The 19,224-nt window shown below is 42.9% G+C and overlaps 1 long non-coding RNA gene across 2 annotated transcripts; it reads left to right on the top strand.

Moving 5' to 3' along the window:
• The first annotated feature begins 10,069 nt into the window (after positions 1-10,069).
• On the top strand, positions 10,070-18,962 carry LOC106560017. 2 transcript variants are annotated; one of them, XR_005355230.1, is made up of 4 exons: positions 10,070-10,534; positions 12,487-12,552; positions 16,300-16,817; positions 18,448-18,962. It is a non-coding gene; the product is annotated as an uncharacterized LOC106560017 (long non-coding RNA). The 2 variants fall into 2 exon arrangements; XR_005355229.1 differs by having other exon boundaries at positions 16,300-18,962.
• The last annotated feature ends 262 nt before the right edge of the window (positions 18,963-19,224 follow it).

Here is a 19,224-nt window from a genome sequence, read left to right as displayed (position 1 = left end):
CTCCACAGAAAACATGGATTCCCATCTGTTCCTTCAGTTCTTGGTCTTACTGAGGCAAGACTCAGTAGGTGGTGGGAACCTAAACCAGTTCAACATTTCTTTATTGGGAGGATAATTCTGCCTAAATCTGGAGGTCAATGAATAGGCCCATTGGTTATCACACTAAGCAACCTTCTCCAATTTAGTGATATCAATGATAAAAATGATATTTTAGACTATTTAATCTATATATTATAGTATAAAATAATGCATACAATCCCTGGTGGGTCATAGGGAGGCTGGTTATTATGGGTTTCCTTGGAATCTCTAGAACCTATCTGATAGTGATTTGTAGATTCTGCAAAGTAAAAAAAGTAATTCAGTACAGTGATTAAGATCGAAGGCCTTGGTACCAGTCTATTATAGTTTCAATCCTAATTTTAGTCCTTCCTAGTGATGTCCTTAGGCATTAAATCTCTTTGCCTCACTGTTCTCACCTGTTAAATGTGGGAAAAAAATAGTAATTGCCTTACAGGGTGATTCTGTAGGTTATATGAATAAATATATGGAGCATTTGAGATAGTGTCTAGCACATTGTCAGTACTCAGCAAATGTTAACTACCACTGCTATCTTTTATAATGTAGTCACATATAGTATCTGCATTTGAGTAAGCACTTAAGAACTAAGAGATATTATCTTAAAAGAGGCGGGGGGGGGGGGGGGGGGGGGGGGGCGGGCGGAGGTGCCTGCGTGGCTCAGCTGGTTAAGCTAACTCTTGATTTTGGCTTAGGTTGTGGTCTCAAGGTCAGGATATCCAGCCTTGTGGTGGGGCTCAGCAGGGAGTGTGCTGGAGATTCTCTCTCTCTCTTTCCCTGTACCCTCTCCCACCCCCTCAAATAAATAAATATATCTTAAAAAAAAAACAAAACTTATAGCTATTCTTGTCACCACTACAGTGGCCAACACAGAAGAGACATTTGTGTTACATAGGCTAAGTAGGCGAAATATACAGACATGCTATAATAAATAAACCCAATAAGTTAATGGCTTAGAAAATAATTTATTTCTCACTCACATAACAGTCCAGAGAAGTGAAGACTTACGTGTGCGCAAAAGCCTGTACATACAGGTTTATAGCAGTTTTACTCATAATGGCCCTGGCTGGAAACAACACGGACATTTTTTAGTAGGTGGATGGCTAAATTAACTGTTATACATCCATACCATGGAGTACTATTCAGTAGTAAAAAAAAAAAAGAAAAAAAAAAAACATGAACTCTGAATACATATAATCTGGATGAATTTCCAAAGAATTATGCCAAGTGAAGAAAAAAGTTAATCCAAAAAGACTGTATTCAGTATGATTCCACTTTTTGTGACATTCTTGAAAGACAAAATTGTAAAAACAGAAAACAAATTGGTGGTTGCCAGGGGTGGAAGAGGAGGGGAGGTAAAAAAGAAGTGGGCATGACTATAAAAGACAAGATGAGAGATCCACCATCCTGCCACGTGGTATTGGGAATGTTCTATATCCTCACTGCCTCAGTGTTAATATCCTGGTTGCTACATTGCACCATCAATTTACAAGATATTACTATTAACAGCAACTGGAAAAAGTACACTCTGGGTCTCTCTTTAAAAAAAAAATTTTTTATTGGAGTTCAATATGCCAACATACAGCATAACACCCAGTGTTCATCCTGCCAAGTGCCCCCTTCAGTGCCCATCACCCAGTCACCCCAACTCCCCACCCACCTCCCCTTCCACTACCCCTTGTTCATTTCCCAGAGTTAGGTGTCTCTTGTCACCCTCACTGATATTTTCACTCATTTTCTCTCCTTTCCCTTTATTCACTCTGGGTCTCTCTATTATTTCTTACAACCACGTGAATCTACAATTATCTCCAAATAAACATTATTTTTTTAAAATCCCATGATTTATTTCCTAAAAATAAAAACAACAAAAGGATAGAAAACATAATTTGCATCTTTAACTCCTGCCTGATTTTAAAAACAGTTCAAAATTTTTTCTTAAAAGGAGAAAACACACTGGAAAGCTTATTTTCTTATTGAAGAAATACAAACACATTTGTGACACTTTGCAATGGTTTTGCTCATGCTATATTCATTATTCAACTTACTACCTGAGATCAATCATGACTACATTTGCTATGGCAAATGTCATTTTATTCAGAATAGACAATTCTTCAGGCAGGCAATCAAATTCTTAAAAACCCAAACCAGCTGCCAGTTTCTGGGGAGAAGCACAAAGGTGCAGCATCCACTACTCTTGACTTTAATGGTCACTCTGTGGCTCCTGGATCTAAGGTCTTGGAGTTTCTGAGAGACAGTGCATTAGAGAAAAGAAACTCTGGTATTGTCCAAAGGGCTGAGTCTTAGCACTTGCAAATGGCATATAAATGTGAACTGTGGTTGGGGTCTGGTGCTGACTGGCTGACCTGTTTTCTCTTCGACATGAAACCTGCCATGGTTTTATAGGTTCCCCCTTGTGATGCCTCTTCCCCTTACGGCTGTCCTCGGTGTTCACTTTCATCAGATCCTTTGACCTCTTTTATTCAAAACATAATCATGAGTTCCTATATTGTGTCAAGCATTGGTATACAGTGGTGAACAAGGCAACTCTTATGTTTCACCATTAGCAGCTTCCTTATCTTGATAATGTATCTTGTATTTTTTGAGTGCCTTCTATAAACAAGGCATTATGCATAAAATTTACTGAAACTTATAAAATGAATACTATCTGATCCTCATTGTGTAGCTAAAGAAACATAGGCCCAGGGATGCCAAGGGTGCCCAAGTTCATGCAGGGACTGTGAGCTGATTCACACTATAAGATTTCCGTTTTTTCTGGCTTTGGCCACTGGTGCTCTGAATCTTGAATTAGGACATTTAAATGAGCTTTCCTTGCACAGATTTAGTTAGATATAATTTAATCTTTATTCTTGACCTCATCCCTACTTTGCTATATTTGCCTTGATGTCAACTTGAACCCTATGCTGGTGACTCCAGTCTGATCACCTGACTTCAATTTTGCACTCATTACTTGAAGTTTCTATGTATCATTTTTTGTCCAAACTACTTTCCAGCAGTCTAAGACAAAACTTGTAAAGGTGGCATGAGGACTATTGTCACTACTGTTTGCAGATCCACTACACAGAGGACCCTATGAAAATCAGTGTTCTCTCCTCACCAGTTCCTTATTCACAAGAGTGAATACAATGTCTCCACTACCCACTTAACAGCATCACCATGCTCCCTTATGCTCTCTTCAAGAAAACAGTGATAATAGCTAATATTTAGGGATCATTGTTGTCTTTGCTTAATCCTTCATTGACTCCTCTGAGACAGTTAAATAAAGATCATTATCTTTATTTAACATATAATAAAATCGAGGTTTGGAGAGACTGTAAAATATCCCCAGGGTCATGCAGCTAAGAAGAAGCAAATCTGAACCTTGTTTGCTGGTGCTCTTACTTCACTGCACTAACCTAGCTCCAGAAAAATGGCATTCACCATCTGAGTACACCATTAATCTCTGTCCTGAGCAGCACCTTGACTCTGCTTAACCATGTGAACAACTGGATCAGCAGAAAGGATTACTAAGTGCTTGTGTTGCAATGTTTCTATAATGGTGGTGATTAGAGCTAATTTGCAAGAGTAATGATCATATCATAGAAACATAACACTCTAATTAATAGGTCGGGGTCTGGAATCCAATCATGTGCACAACTCCTATGCCACTATTTCTAACTCTGTGACTCCAAGTAAGCAGCTTCTCTAGTTTTAAGCATCTCATTTTTCTTCCCTGCAAACTAGGGATGACAATGATACCTCTCTCTAAAAGCCATACTATTTATGACTGGACCTAAGACTACCGATACTCTGATACATGGAGCATTTCTTTGTTGAGTGTTGCAAGAGGTCAAAAATGGATCATATCATTTTCACAAGATTCTCAAAACCCTAAGTACCTTTTAATCACACCTCCATTAACTAGTCTCCTTTCCAGACTAAACTGTCCTAATCTTGGAAATCTTGCTTCCCTTGGAGCTAGAGTCACAAGTACCAAAGTAGAAACAAAAACACTCTCTTTGGCATTTATGAGGAAAAGTGCTGCAAAGTGCTCCATTCTCTGCAGAGCCCTTCCTGTGGAAAGATTGAAAAATCGAGGTAGGGAAGTTCAAAGAGTTAGAGCCGCTGAATAAAAACAAAATCCCTTAAAATTACACTGATGGTTCTTCCAGATAAGTAGGTAATTCTTCGAGGTAATTTGGAGAGAATTCAACAGTGTTTATTACAGGTTCACTTAAGAAAGCCAAACATTCAGCCCTAAAAGCAATTTCAAAGCAAAACTCTAAACAGTATTTTAAAATAGGGATGAAATTATATGTACAATCCTACCTCCCAGGGGTTTTGAAGGATTAATGAGGGGAAAATAGAAGCTACAGAGGGACTGACAGGAAATTTAAGAAATTCACCGTAAGTGGGACAGTCTGACAGGAGATAATGTCCATAATGTGATTTTTAATAAACATTAAAAGAATACCTGTAGATAAATTGACTTTCTACTCAACAGTACTACAACTCTTGGGGAGGCCTGATTGAGTGGAGCTAGAGTTGCTATAGAAAATGGAAACTAGTTAAACACACTTTAATTGTTTTTTTTTTTTCTTCTTTGATTCTAAATGTCAAGGGAACTATAGTATTTTCCCTAAAAGTCTATCTTAATAATTTCCTGGGGTTGCAAGTCAGAATATTTTATTTACTGAGAAAAAGACACATAAAATAACAGATTTTATAATATTTTTTATGATACATCACATTGAATACCTCTAATAGGGGGAAGAAACATTATTCTCCAATAAGACAGAAAATATTAAGATATTCAGCATCATTATTAATAATGATAAACAGATAATGGGTGATTCTAAGGCCTTTCATAAATATAAGGGTATATTATGTTATGCTAAGCCTTCATGTGAGTTCTTACTGGGAAGATTGAAAAGTGGAATGGGCTTCTCTCTTAAGAATACTCTGGGAAAAAGACTACCAAGAATAACTCTTGATCATTCTGGAAGCCATTGTTTCAGGACCTTTCCTCTGCATTTACTTTTGTAGTGATTACCCCCAGAAATCCATTCTCCTCTACACATGGAGTGACACAGCAGTTGTGAGTCTACTTTTTCCTAAGGGTAGCTGTATATCCCAGCATGGGTCAAAGCTCTGGACTCAAGGGCCTGCAGCTTCCTCTTCTCTGAAGTCAAGGGTTTAAAGTCTATATAGTATAGTTGGAAGCACCCATACTCTGAAATAAAAGTGATTTGGATTTGAATCCTGCCTCAATCTCCACTAGTTATTATGGTGTTAGACAAGTTACATACCTTCTCATTTCCAGTTCCCCACCTGCATGATGGGGAAAGTAACAGTTACATGCCAAGGTTGTTATAATGAATACATGGGATCATGGTATCTGTGCCATTGTTGAAATGGTGGTTGTCATTGTTCCAACCCAAAACACTTAGCCTATGGAGGTACTGTAAATACCACATTGCCCTCAGGCAATAGATGAGTGACAGTGTTGTCTTAGATTTGGCATTTTCTCTCAAAAGATGAGGTTATTTTTCTTCCAGTGCTAGACTTACTTATGGGCTACTCCATACATTAAATCTTGTCATTATCATGGGTATTGTAGAACCACTATTTTTTTATATGTATATTTTTATTGGAGTTTAATTTGCCAACATATAGCATAACACCCAGTGCTCATCCTGCCAAGTGCCCCCCTCAGTGCCCATCACCCAGTCACCCCAACCCACCACCACCTCCCCTTCCACTACCCCTTGTTCATTTCCCAGAGTTTGGAGTCTCTTATGTTTCGTCACCTCTCTGATTTTTCCCACTAATTTTCTCTCCTTTCCCCTATAATCCCTTTCATTATTTTTTATATTCCCTGTATGAGTGAAATCATATAACAATTGTCCTTCTCTGATTGACTTACTTCACTCAGCTTAATACCCTCCAGTTCCATCCACATTGAAGCAAATGGTGGGTATTTGTCATTTCTAATGGCTGAGTAATATTCCATTGTATACATAGACCACAGCTTCTTTATCCATTCATCTTTCAATGGACACTGAGGCTCTTTCCACAGTTTGGCTATTGTGGACATTGCTGCTATAAACGTTGGGGTGCAGGTGTCTTGGCTTTTCACTGCATCTGTATCTTTGGGATAAATCCCCAGTAGTGCAATTGCTGGGCCATAGGATAGCTCTATTTTTAACTCTTTGAGGAACCTCTACAGTTTTTCAGAGTGGCTGTATCAGTTCACATTCCCACTAACAATACAAATCAAAACCCCAATGAGATACCACCTCACACCAGTGAGAATGGTGAAAATGAATACGACGGTAAATAACAAATGTTGGAGAGGATGTGGAGAAAGGGGAACCCTCTAGAACCACTATGTTTTGATTGTCTAAGGTCAACTTGCCAGCAACGGTCAGCAAATATGAGGACACCACTACATCAAGAATTCAGTGCGCTTTTTTTTCATGGTATACTTAACAAATTTTCAGAAAAGAACACTTGATCCATAAAGACTCAAACTTTAGAATTTTACCATATGAGATGCCTCTTTCATTTTAAGTGCATGTTGGGTTTCTTCAATGACTTTTTAAAAATTGGCCTGATTGAAGTGAAGCATTCTTATAACCAGGTGCTGTACTCAGTCACAGGAGTGATACATCAGAATAGTATTATTTCTCTGTGGGAAGAATGCTGGGGATCCTGGCTAACCACTTCACTTGAAGAGATTCCATTGATAATAGTTTTTCCTTCCACTTAATTAAATAAGAAGAAAGTATAATTAAGAGGTGCCTCTCAAGACATCATCAATTTTGGAACAAGATTCTCAAGAATGAAAAATTTATGACAGCTCTCAGCATGATAGATAAAAAGAAGATTGCTTGATAATTATGTGCTTATTTGAAAGTCTCTTTTCCCCTATACTTCAACATTTTGTTAGGATGCACACTGAATGCCTGGAATCTCTTTCGAAAAAGAAAAGTTATCTTGTTAAAGGAATAATATTCCCTGGGATAAGGCCCAGCACTGATGGGCCTTTAATCTCCCCATAAAGAGATTAAAGAAAGGCAACCAAAGCAAAGTAAAAGGGGACACACATAACTACCAAACTCATGGATTCTACTGCCATTATTCCACATAAAATGTTATCTTTTGTCTAGGAGAAAGTTAGTCTTACATTTAACTGGTGTCTAAACTCCATTTCCTATTTTGTTACTGCTTCCCTGGGTGGCCATGCAAAATACATTTAGTCTTTTGTGCTTTGGTTTTAACAATTATAAAATTATTTTATAACCTTTATAATGGATTTTTTTGATAGTTATCTATTGCTGCATAACAAATTGCACCCAACTTAGAGGCTAAAAACAACAACATTTATCAGGTTGCAATTTCTATGAATACATGTCTATAGAATCCAGATATGACTTGTTTGGTAACTTTGTCTCCAAGTAACTCAAAAGGCTACAGTGTCTGCTGGGGTGCCATTTTATCTGAAGGTTCACCTGAGAGAGAATCTATGTCTAAACTTACTCATGTGGTTGCTGGCATGATTCAATTCCTTCCAGGCTATTAGATTGAGGGCCTTACTTCTTTGCTACCTGTTGACTGGTGGGGCCACTTTCAGTTCCATGCCATGTGGGTTTCTTCATAGGGCCTGTGTGACAGCTGGGCAAATGAGAGAGTAAGGCAGGCTTGCAAGACAAAAGCCACTGTCTATTTACACTCTGATCTCAAAGGTGACATCCTGTTACCTTTGTCATGCTTTATTCATGAGAGGCAAATTTCTGGGTCCAGCCATACTCCAGGGGAAGGGATCTCACATGGCTGTGATCACAGAGGACAGAGATTATTAGGCCATCTTGGAGGCTGCTTTCCATAGACTTAGTCACAGTCAGTCAGCCTGAGGGATCACAGGGAACCATGAAGCTAGGCCAGAAGAAGTCTCTGAAATTTCACCTTTTCTCTTAACTAGGACAGCATTTATTCATTCATTCAAAACTACATTAAAACAATTTTTTTCATTCACTCATTTGGAAATATTTACTGTATACTTGTTATATACAAGGGAGTGCTTCAAAAAGGCCAAAGAAGTAAACAATTCGGGTAGCATAAGGTATTTAAAAAAAAAAGATTTTATTTATTTATTCATGAGAAACACAGAGTGAGAGGCAGAGACACAGGCAGAAGGAGAAGCAAGCTCCCCACAAGGAGCCTGATGTGGGACTCAATCTTAGGACCCCAGGATCACAACCTGAGCCAAAGGCAGATGCTCAACCACTGAGCTACCCAGATGCTCCATAAAGTACTCTTTGATAGTGAAGTTGTCTTCTTTGTTGAGTGTGAAACTCCATACGGTGACCAGGAGGCATGAAGGCAGAGATGGAGCAGGCGTGCCACCACAGCCCCAGCCGCTGTTCCATCAGTAGAATTCTTGGAAAAATTTCTGGAATGGGAAAGATATTGTCTGCCTGCCTTTTATGATATTCAGGGAAGCTTTATAAGCAATCCATAGCACTCTTCTTGGGTAAACACAAGGTGCCGTCCTGTTATGGACTCTTTCTGTGGGGCCCAAATGGTGGGCTGTGGTTCTAGTGCACTGGGAAGTGGGGAGAATGATCTCTGGCACCGTCTCCCACTGCCCAGCACTGTTCCTTGAATTACAATGTTATCTAAGTCCAGACTTCTTACTTGACTTCTGTGTGTATCCGTCTGGTCTTCCCAACTAGGTAATTTGCACATAAAACCAATTTAGGGAGAACAAAACTAGGATTGTTAGTTGAAGGGCTTCTAGGGGCACAATTTTACTTATATGTGACCTCTTTTGGATTCTTTTCTTCCTGGAAAAGAATCTGGCTCTCCTGGAGTTTTAGCTTGACCTTTCCAGCTCAAATCTTTTTCTTTATGAAAGACATGGATTCCTTTCTGCCAAGCTTTGCCGAAACTCAGCCTGTGCTCCTGCAACAGCCCCCATGTGTGGGGCAACGAGCATCAGGGCCTCCTCTGACAGAAACAAAGAGGGGATATCTCCAGCCAGAGAGCCCACAGCCCCTTCCAGAAGCACAAACGTAGGCTCACTCTTTTGTCTTTGCTTTTGGTGCTTTTCACAGTTTTTCTATTTAAACACAAGGACCTACATCTACTATGATAGCAGTAGGTATTTTAATGCTCAAATATCTTTATCCACTTTGGGAATGTGTTTCCTGTTTTGACTTGTTCTCTAAATATATATAATTTTTAAATTATAGGTTTACGTCAGAAGGACAATTTAGTCAAATATAACTTTCTTCGCAAAACATGTCCTGGTTGCAGCACATAAACTGTGGAATGTGAGCAGCCTCGGAGAATGCACGAATCAAGTTATCCTCTCCGCTACTCCCCTGCTCCAACGTTTTAAGAACACATCTCTTCTCTTTTTTGAAGCAACAAACTCTATAAAAGGGGTTGCTCTTTGAGTAAAGGTAGTAGGCTAAAATCTTAGCTGATGTCACCCAAGTTGGACAAAAACCTAAAGTTTGTCAGAGAGGTAAGAAGTTCCTTTTGCAGGAGGAACTATTATGTCAAGAGTGGTGAACAGGGCACAGGCACTGTACCTACAATCCCTTAGACTATCTGCTTCGAGGGCGCCTGAGTTTCTAAGCAATGGTGGAGAGGACAGGAGACATCCTGGAGATCTGGGCTGTGTTACTCATCGTGTGGGTGTATGTTAATGCAGCCCAAGAGCATTTCTTCTTCTGTATCTCACTCTATTTCTGGAGTGTCCATGTGAAGTCAGAGGAAGAATTTTTGCCTCAGAATCTCAAGTCATAGGTTTTAAAACCAAGGGCATGTGCTTCAGATCGGAAAATAACAAAAATAACTGGAATGGATTGTTTCCTAAAGGTTAAATCAAAATAAGAATACTTAAATAGGTTGATCAGAACACAGAAGGATAGACTTTCGCTATGTCATAGGTTGGGTTTCCTGGAAACAGATTCCAAGATGGAGATTTGTGCACAAATGGTTTATTTGGGGGAGTGCACCAGAGAACAATACCTGGAAGAGACAGAGGGAAACAGAACTTGACCAAGGGGAGAGCTGGGCTCCCACGTAGTAAAAACAGAGGACTCAGCCACCACCACAGGGAGCATGGAAGCTGGGTGGCAGTTTAGAAACAAACTGGGCTTAAGGGTCAGATCCTATAATCCCTTCTGCACCTTCTTCCCTCCCTTTGCCATTGGGCTGTTCTAATGACAGGGGGAAAGGGGAGACCTCTTGGGAAACACAGCTCCTTTTATGCTGTGGATAAGTCCCTGAGAGGAGCTTGGCTGTGGGCCGATGGCAGCCCGAACACCCAGCTGCTGAGGGAGGGATTATCTCCCTCCAGGATGGGCAATGGGGCAGCGCTCTATTTTCAACTGAGAAAAATGGAGTCTGACAAAAATCTGGGACTTGAAACAGAAAAAATAAAAAGGTAAATATTTATATAACATTATATATTGTATTGTGTAATACAGTTGTTATATAATATATAATATTTAATTATTGCATATAATATTAAGAGGCCAATGTATGTAAACTAAATAGAAGTAAAGAAGAGTTAATTCACAAGTGGGTAGGAAGGAACCAGAAAATCCAGCAATGTAGCTTCCTAGTTAAACATTAGCAGATGCCATTCCATCCCCTTCAATCAAAGGAGAACTTTAATAGTGGGATGTTGTTCACAATGTGGATAAAGAGGGTAATTTCTGAATAATGCATTCATGTGCCCTTCGAAGCAATATCCTACAGGAGGGTGCTTCTTTTTGCACTTGAATCCCTGCAGGTGTCGCAGGTGTCATCTGGGATCTGCATCCCAGATGCAGGTGACACAACAGTGGCCTCAGGATGGTTTGCAGACAGACGTCACGAGCATCTGACCAATGGCATGAGTACGCACATTTACCCTCAGAATTTCCAGTATTTGAAGTGATTTGTGCCAAACAATTAGAAACAGGATAACATCAGCAATAAGAATGTTAAAGTCTGTGTCACTGGGCAGAAAGCTTCTGGATGTGTTAAAGTTTTGACTCTCAGTAATTGCAGACAATTAGACTCAGAACTCTTGTATTATATTAGTAAATCAGTAAATCACAAGACCTGTACAGGATGAAGAAGCAGAAGAAGCCAATGAGTGCTGTGGATCAAAGAAGATGGGGGAGGGTGTCCAGATCCAGGTAACCCGAGCACTATTGGAAGTGGTCCCTGGGAAGGAAGTGCATGGAAAGTATACATTGGCAGCTCTGATTTAGCTATTGCCATTTTACCTTATATAACCTGTATACTGTACAGTTTATTTCATAGAGGACATGCAATTTTTTTCAATAAATCTCTTAGTGTTTTTCCTAGACTACCAAATCAAAAGAATCTTTTGGTACAAGAGGGCTAAAGAGTAGGTAGGTTCACCCAGCATTTGCTGTCACTCTCCTGGCACCCCACTGGCAAAACCAGAAAAGCAACATCCTTTAGAAAATGCTTCTCTGCATAAGGCACTTGTGGGTGTGCCAATCGCCTATAGTGTACTATTTTCATGTACCCCCTCTGAAGGAAAAAGAAAAATAGGACTGTGTGCTGGAAGCAATTGTCATTCGTATTCAGCTGATAAAAGCCCTGGGAAGTTTCTCTGATCCCAACCTGATGCAGGATCTTGTTTCATTTCTTTTCCTGAAAATGTGTTTGTACATCAGGCTATAAGCTGCAAAATAAAATACACTTTAGCGTTGCAAATCAATTCCACAGTGACAAGTATTCTTAGAAAAGGGAGTGTTTTTACTGAGGGATCAAAAATCAAAACTTTCTGTGATGCCTGGGTGGCTCAGTGGGTGAGCATCTGCCTTCGGCTCAGGTCATGATCCCAGGGTCCTAGGATCGAGTCCCACATCAGGATTCTCGCAGGGAGCCTGTTTCTCCCTCTGCCTGTGTCTCTGCCTCTCTCTCTCTCTGCGTCTCTCATGAATAAATAAATAAATAAAATCTTAAAAAAAAAAAAAAAACTGTCTTAGAGGCAAGAAAAAAATGCAAGAGCACGAACTCTCAGCCACTCTCTTTGGATGCCAGTTTTCCTAATATTCTCCCTCACGGACGCCGTCCTGCCCCTGTGCGTGGCACAGGAGGGGCCAGCCAACTGGACCTGAACAGACTAGGAGGGCGACTGCATTTCAATAACAAGGTGACATTAGAATAGATGTTTCTCTGGGTTCCAGCTCAACTACTTGCTCTCTGATGTCCCCTGGTATCCTGTGCCCGTCCCTTGAAAGGGATGCCATTGCTGGCCTCGAGCTCCATGTAGGGATGAAATAAAAATGAAAACTGGAAAAAGATTCTGTAAATTGCAGAGCTCGATGCAGAATGTGAGATGTCATGATACACTCTTATCTTCATTTCCAGGGATGTCTGCTGAATGAGTCGTGGGGGACATTAAAATATTTAAAAATCACACGGAGGAGGAAAGAGGTGAGAAGCTCCCTTCAGCCCCTTGGGATAAGCCCCATCGCTCCACATCTCGTCCTCGACTTAGCACTTGTAGGCATAAGGTAGGATAGTTAAATGTTGGAGCCGGTGGCCGGTGTTCCAACACTTTGGCCCATTGTGATTCTCCCTGGAGATCCTATTGCCAGCTTTCTGTTTCACACACAGATCGTGACCTGGAAGGGGGAGACCAGGGGCCTACCTGCTGGCTCTCTCCCCGTCCCTCCAGCAGGCAGCTGGCAGAAGGCAGCTGGGCGCCGAGGAAGGGCTGAAGGGGAGCAGGCCGGCCCTCCCCATGAAAATCCACACTGTAATTTGGGTTCTCTTGAGCTTTGAGGCAGGAGATCTAGTCCCATTATTTTGTGGGCAGGCCGGAATTCCAGGAAGCAGAGAAGGAGAAGGAATTCTCTACAAGTTTTCAGCTCTGATCCCAGAACAAAGGGGGAGAACTCTCACTTTGAAATATCTATACCTCTTTACTCCTGATGTTTCGCATTCACAAAAATTAGCCGTTCACAAACTTCTCTTCCCAGAATCGCTTAAATGCAAAAGCAATTATTCTTAGCTCCACACCACTTGTGTTTTAGGCCAGCAAGGCAGTCTTAGAGGTGTCAGAGCTAGAGACAAAGATTTCTGATCTGTCAAAGAGAGAGGCACGACCAGTTCTCTTGGAGTCCCCCCTCCTCCAGAGCGCCTCTGCCCTGCCTAAAGTAACATCATTCTTCTCAACTGGGTGAACCCCAGAAGAGTCCAAGCCTTAAGGTCATGTCCTGGGTTCTAATCTAGCTCTGCTGTGGTGGTGAACTCTAGACTACTTCTCTTTGGCTTGGTTTCCTTGGTAATAGAGAGTGCTAAGTTAGATTGCAAAAGCAGTTCTCAAACTTGGTTGCCCATGAAAATCACCTGGGGGAGTTTTAAAAATTCCTGATGCCTGGCACTTCCCTGACCAATTAACACAGAAGATCTGGGGTGGAACTGGGGCAACAGGAGTTTTTATAACTCCCCAAGTGATTTCGATGCTCAGCCACTGGAACACTACTGGTTTAGAAGGTCAGCGGTTCTCCACGCTGGTTGTGCATGAGAATCACCCAAGGAACTTTAAAAATATAGAGCACAGAGTCCCACCCTCACGTAATTACCCTAGAAATCTCCGGGGCTGGTCTCAGCTATGGTTTGCTTTCAACAATTCCCAAAAGATTCTAATGTATAGCTAGGTACACAGACATCCAGGTGAGATGATCTACAGGGATGCTCCTTGATCCAAGGTTCTAAGCTTCCATGGGTCTGCACTTAGGGACTTGAAGCATGTGTACCACCTTCTCAGGACACTAGCTGCTCCAATTGTTCTTAGCAGCTGCCAAGTTAAGCAACTCTGTCTGCCTCCGAGGAACAAGATGAGTTTCTCCTCCCACATCTTGAGTCTTCATTCTGAGTCTTAGACAATCAGGAAGGACCCTCCCCCTTAATCTACAATCAATCCATACAAAGGTCACCCTTGACTTGATCTCAGCTCCATCATAACAGTACAGTTCAGGGTTCCTAATTTTGTTGGTAACACCAACCCCTTTGAGAACCTCATGAAGGCTATAAATCCTCTTGTAAGAAAAACTCACTTCTGCATTTGCACATCAAATGGAGCATGCCATTTTAATGGGCCTCTGAGCCCCTGTTGTAAAGAAAATTCTACTTTATTTCACCAAAATATAAAAGTAAAAAAAAAAAATCATAACGCAGGCAAGCAGAAATTACAACATAGTAGGAGAAGCTAGGATGGAGCATTGAGTCCTGAGTTCTTATCCTGGTTCTACCTCGAACCAGTTGACACTTAGGAGTCACTTTGCCTCAGCTTATCTATATGTCCAGTTAAGAATTATAACACCTGCTCTACCATGTTTCTGACTTACCTTCCACTGTCATAAAGAACTGGCATCTTCCTCACATATGTACATTCTGCCCCAACTATCTTTGGGAACATAGCACCGAAGTGTGTTTATTTGTTAACTTATTCTGAGTGCCTGTGTTGACCAAGAGGCCATGGAGATCACAGTATGTAAGGTCCTTGGAGACTGGAAGAGACTGGGTGAAGAGATTACATGCAATGTCCTTCTACTTGGAGTATGGCTTGAATCTGACCTCGGGAGGGACAAGTGGAGAGCTCATGAATCCACCACGCACCAGCCACAGTCCTTGGTGGGGAAAGGCTGGAACTGGAACCAGATGTCTGAGAAGCAATCTCCCAGACTTCACAGTAACTGCCAAGTTGGCCACGGATTTGGCAGAAACTATCTGCCTGGTGAGTGCCAAGTGGTTTGGAGAGAGCAGGAGCGCGGCCTGGCGTCTGAGCACAGGCATCCGGGAGGATCTATGTTCCCAGTCTCACAGGCTACTCAGGCCGTTAGAGCTCTAACCTGACAAGTGTGCCAATCAGTCCCTGCCAGGAGGGTGGGTTCCATGTAATATGGAGGGGCTCCATATTTACTTCCTTAGCCAGAGAGATTGGGATTGTTCTACCATTACCTTGGGGTGGAGGTTGGCCTTGATAGGAGAGCAAGTGCAGAGACTGTGCCCTTGGTCAATACCCCCCATGCCCCGTCCTGCCCCCAGCCCATCGTCTCTGACTTCCAGACAATCCTTATGGAAGCACAAGACGGATGAGAGAGGAAGGTAGTCGTTTCTGTCTTGGGCTCTAACCTCTGCTCAGTGTACTCATTTAGAGACAAAAGAGAAGTCCACAATGCCCCGAGAGCTCTTCCTCTTGAACAGTATGGAGGACACAACACAAGAAGCCTGCAACCAGAGGTGGTGATGTGTGTGCATATAGTGAGACTATCTGGAGATTCTTGGAGAGCCTGAGACATTCTCACAGTGCTCCTGGGGGACAGAGGGGGAGCCAGGAGTACAAACAGCATAGAGTTCTGATAGAACTCTGTCTGTCACATAAAATGTGAAGCATGCGGACACACACACATGCATAAGCACAAAACCCCTCCGCTTCTCTCCTTCTTTCTCTCTATAGAGAGCCGGGAAAAGCTGACTGCAGGCTCGGCTCTAGAGCTGCTAAGGGAGTACTTTTGCTTTCCTCGGCCACATACCACATCTGCATTTGCCTCCTGGCTAAACTGGGCTGTCCCTCAGCTGCCCTATCACCGCGGAAGGTCCCCACCCCCACCCTCAGGAATTGGGGAAATCTCCAGGGGATGGGGAGGGAGTGGTCCAGGGAAGCAGCAAACCAGTCTCCAAGAGTTATACCCCAGAGTGGTGCTTCCACTCCTGGGACCCTTGGCAGGGCTGACGCTGAGGGCTGGTGGCTTGTTACAATCACGGGCAAGCGAGGTGTGGGGGAGCTAGAGCTTCTCACCCTCCATCCTCAGATACTCCGGGTTTCCAGGGATGACACCTGTGCTCTCCCATCCCTCCAGCACATACTTTCTTCTAGTGTTGTTCTATCAGAAAGGAATAACCCCTGGCAACGTGTGGTGAAAGCAGAGCAATGTGGTTTTCTTTTTATTTCCCTGCAATTCCTTCGTTACTGCTCCTAGACTATTTTGCAACTACTGTTTCCAGCTGGGAGAGAGGAATATACACAAGCAGTATATTTTTAAAAATATTTACTTCATTGAAAATAAAGATAGGTATCTCATAGCTTCTTCCCATAAACCAAGTGATTTGTGTCTCCATGTCGGGGCATCTCTTGCTGTCTCGATAGCTCTGACGGATGGGTTTCTACTGCAGATTCTTTTGGACTTTTGACACCATTTGTTGGAGAGAAGATTTCATGCTCCGCACATTAAGTATTTTCCACAGTACATCTGAATCAGGGTGAGAAGACAGACTATCGTCGGTGAGCATTTTGGGAGATGGATCTTACCCCTGGAAAGTGGCTTTGACATTTTCTGCCTTGATGGTTTGGCAAAGTCTCAACGGGACCGCCAGCCAGAGAAGGCCAAGGAGAACCACTTTTAGACTCAAGAACTCACAGGCTTTCTTGTTTGCCGCAACACAAGCCCGCAACTCTGTTCTGATGAGGTGATGTACATGGTCCCCCTTGATGGTGACATTGCATCCAGTGTTCTTTGCAGACCTAGGAAGATACTGAACAAAGCTCTCACATGCTCCACTATTGAGGAAGCTGCCATGCGGGATTGCTCCTCTTCACTCCTGCTGTGGTGAGGTGACTTCTCTGAGATCCCCCTCCCTTTGGAGGCCACTGTGCTTCATTTCTGTATCAGCCCAAGTCCTGCCAGGAGCAGGTAAGCACACTACTTAGAACTCTTGGAAATTGGGATGCCTGTGTGGCTCGGTGGTTGAGCATCTGCCTTTGGCTCAGGTGATGATCCCAGGGTCCTTCTGCCTATGCCTCTGCCTCTCTCTGTGTCTCTCATAAATAAAAAAAATCTTAAAAAAACAAAACCAAACAAAACAAAACTCTTGGGTATTAAGAAGAGAGATACGGGAGAGATATGCCAGTCCGATGCTAAGGCAGAGGACCTGAGGCAAGAAGTTGAAATGCTTTACACTCAGAGCCTTGAGGAGGGCCCCTCAGAGCTGGAACTCTGACCCGGAGGACAGGATGCCATCCAGCTGGAGAAGCTGTTGCTCGGCGGATGCAAGCGGCTGTTGGTACCTGGAAAACTGCAAGCTGAGCTCCACCACTGATCTCGGAAGGGACAGCGAACACCCCTGCCCTGCCAAAAGCAAGGTTCTGGCGGACCCAGGAGGGAACAGGAAGCCAGGGAATGAAAGGGTCCTTCCTTCCTCTGCACATCTCTCTGCAGCGCCTCCTACTGGCAGTGCCTGGCGGGCTAAAGCAGGGCCGGTAGAAACAACCTTTGCAGCATCAAAGGCAGAGAATTGAGGCTGAGAGACAATAGTTGAATTAACTAGTACACTTAGCTAGGTCTCCACTGACCTGCTCTCCCCCATTTCCCTGAGCCACCATTATAAGCTGTAGACCTGGTCCCTTTCATTTCCTTGAAATGGCTATGCTCAGGTGCAAAGTGGATTTGGTGATCCCTCATATTTAAGGGATGCGAGCATCTGACCCAGGGTTTTTCAACCTCAGCTCTATTGATATTCGGGGCTGGATAATTCTGTGTGGCAAGGGGCTGTTCTGTGCATTGTGGAATGTTGGGCAGCATCTCTGGACTCTACCCTGTAGATGCTCATGACATGCCCCCACTCCTGTCCCCAGTCAACCAAAACTGACAACCCAAACTGCTTCCAGGCATTGCCTATGGACCTTGGGGAGCAAAATCTTCACCAGTTGAGAATCACTGTTCTAACGTCCCTCACCATTGCTGTCCTGAGTCTTCTGGTGTAAGAATCAGAATAGCAAGGACACCCGTGCATTGGGGTATTCCTTTACAGTTCTCAGAGAGCTTCTTCTGCTTTTCCTTACATTTAAATAGCCCCCAAGGAGGGACACATATTATTGTGTCTACTTCACAGACAAGTCGACTATGATTTGGAAAGGTTAACTGACTGCCCTAGAAAACTCTATCAAGGCAGAAGCTACACTCTTCTGACAGCCCTCATTGTCAAATTTTTGGAGGGAATGGGGGGGGGGGGTGGACAGCTGACTGGCAGAGAAGAGAATGCCCCCTTCCCCAAGTTACCAATAATGTTCCTTTTATTTTTCTTTTAAAGTGTCCAGCTGTTGCCAGGAATACCATATAAAACAGCTTTATGAAGTGAACACAGGCCCCAGCAGCTTATACAAGCTGGCTCCATCAAGGGCACCAGTGTTTCTAATTAATGCTGGGGTCCAGCGTTCCATGCAAGCCCTACCTGCTCCCTCTCCCTTAGGTTCTGACTTTTGGCTAACCTGCACGGGGGCCCTTGTGCCTATGACTAATAAACACTCCTGACATTTCTCACCAGGTCTGGGAGGGCAGAAATAAAAGTCATGTCCAACTAACTGTGTTCCAGCCTGAACGTGGCCCATTCAGAGCAGGCACCGAAGAGAAAGTTGTCCTGTCCAGCAGCACTAGCAAGCAAATGCCTCTCCATGGTTGGGCTTCCTGATTTTGGATATGCTCGGCACCAGGTGCGGTCACCCTGTGGCCTTTGGGGGACAGCAGAAGGTGTCTCCTCACCACCCAATAGAAAAATCATTCTCAGAATTTCAGCAGACCCCTTCACAGCCTTCCCCACATGAGAGATTTCTGGTGCTCTTAAAGGCCAAGGATGAGAATTACATCATTAGACAGGACAAAACAAGAACAGGTGTGAGTTTCTGCACACACACACGTGCACACGTGTGTGTGTGCATGTGTGTACGTGTTTACCCAAGACGTCTCATGTGGGGGCTGATGGAAACCAAGACACTTTAGCAACTTCTTGACTAATTGATTAATTAGAATAACAGGGCATTAGAGCTCAGATAAAAAAAAAAAGAAACAAAGATCATTTTGCCTGACCTTCTCTTTACTACTGAAATTAAGATCCAGTGACACTAGGTGACAACTTAAAGCACACCATCCACAGCCAATTGGAAATGCTCTGAACTCAGACTCCCTAGGCAGTTTCTTTCCTCATCCCCACACCAACCCTTCCCAGCCACTCTCTATAAGAACTGTGCTCAGGGTTGGCAGCACCAAGATGTGTAGCCTGGCCCCTCTTTCCCAGAAGGAGGAGAGTATTTGGTTAGGGCCTGCA

Source organism: Canis lupus, chromosome 2 (assembly GCF_011100685.1).
Source record: "Canis lupus familiaris isolate Mischka breed German Shepherd chromosome 2, alternate assembly UU_Cfam_GSD_1.0, whole genome shotgun sequence".
Lineage (NCBI taxonomy): Eukaryota > Metazoa > Chordata > Mammalia > Carnivora > Canidae > Canis > Canis lupus.
This window is presented reverse-complemented; position numbering and strand designations above follow the sequence as displayed.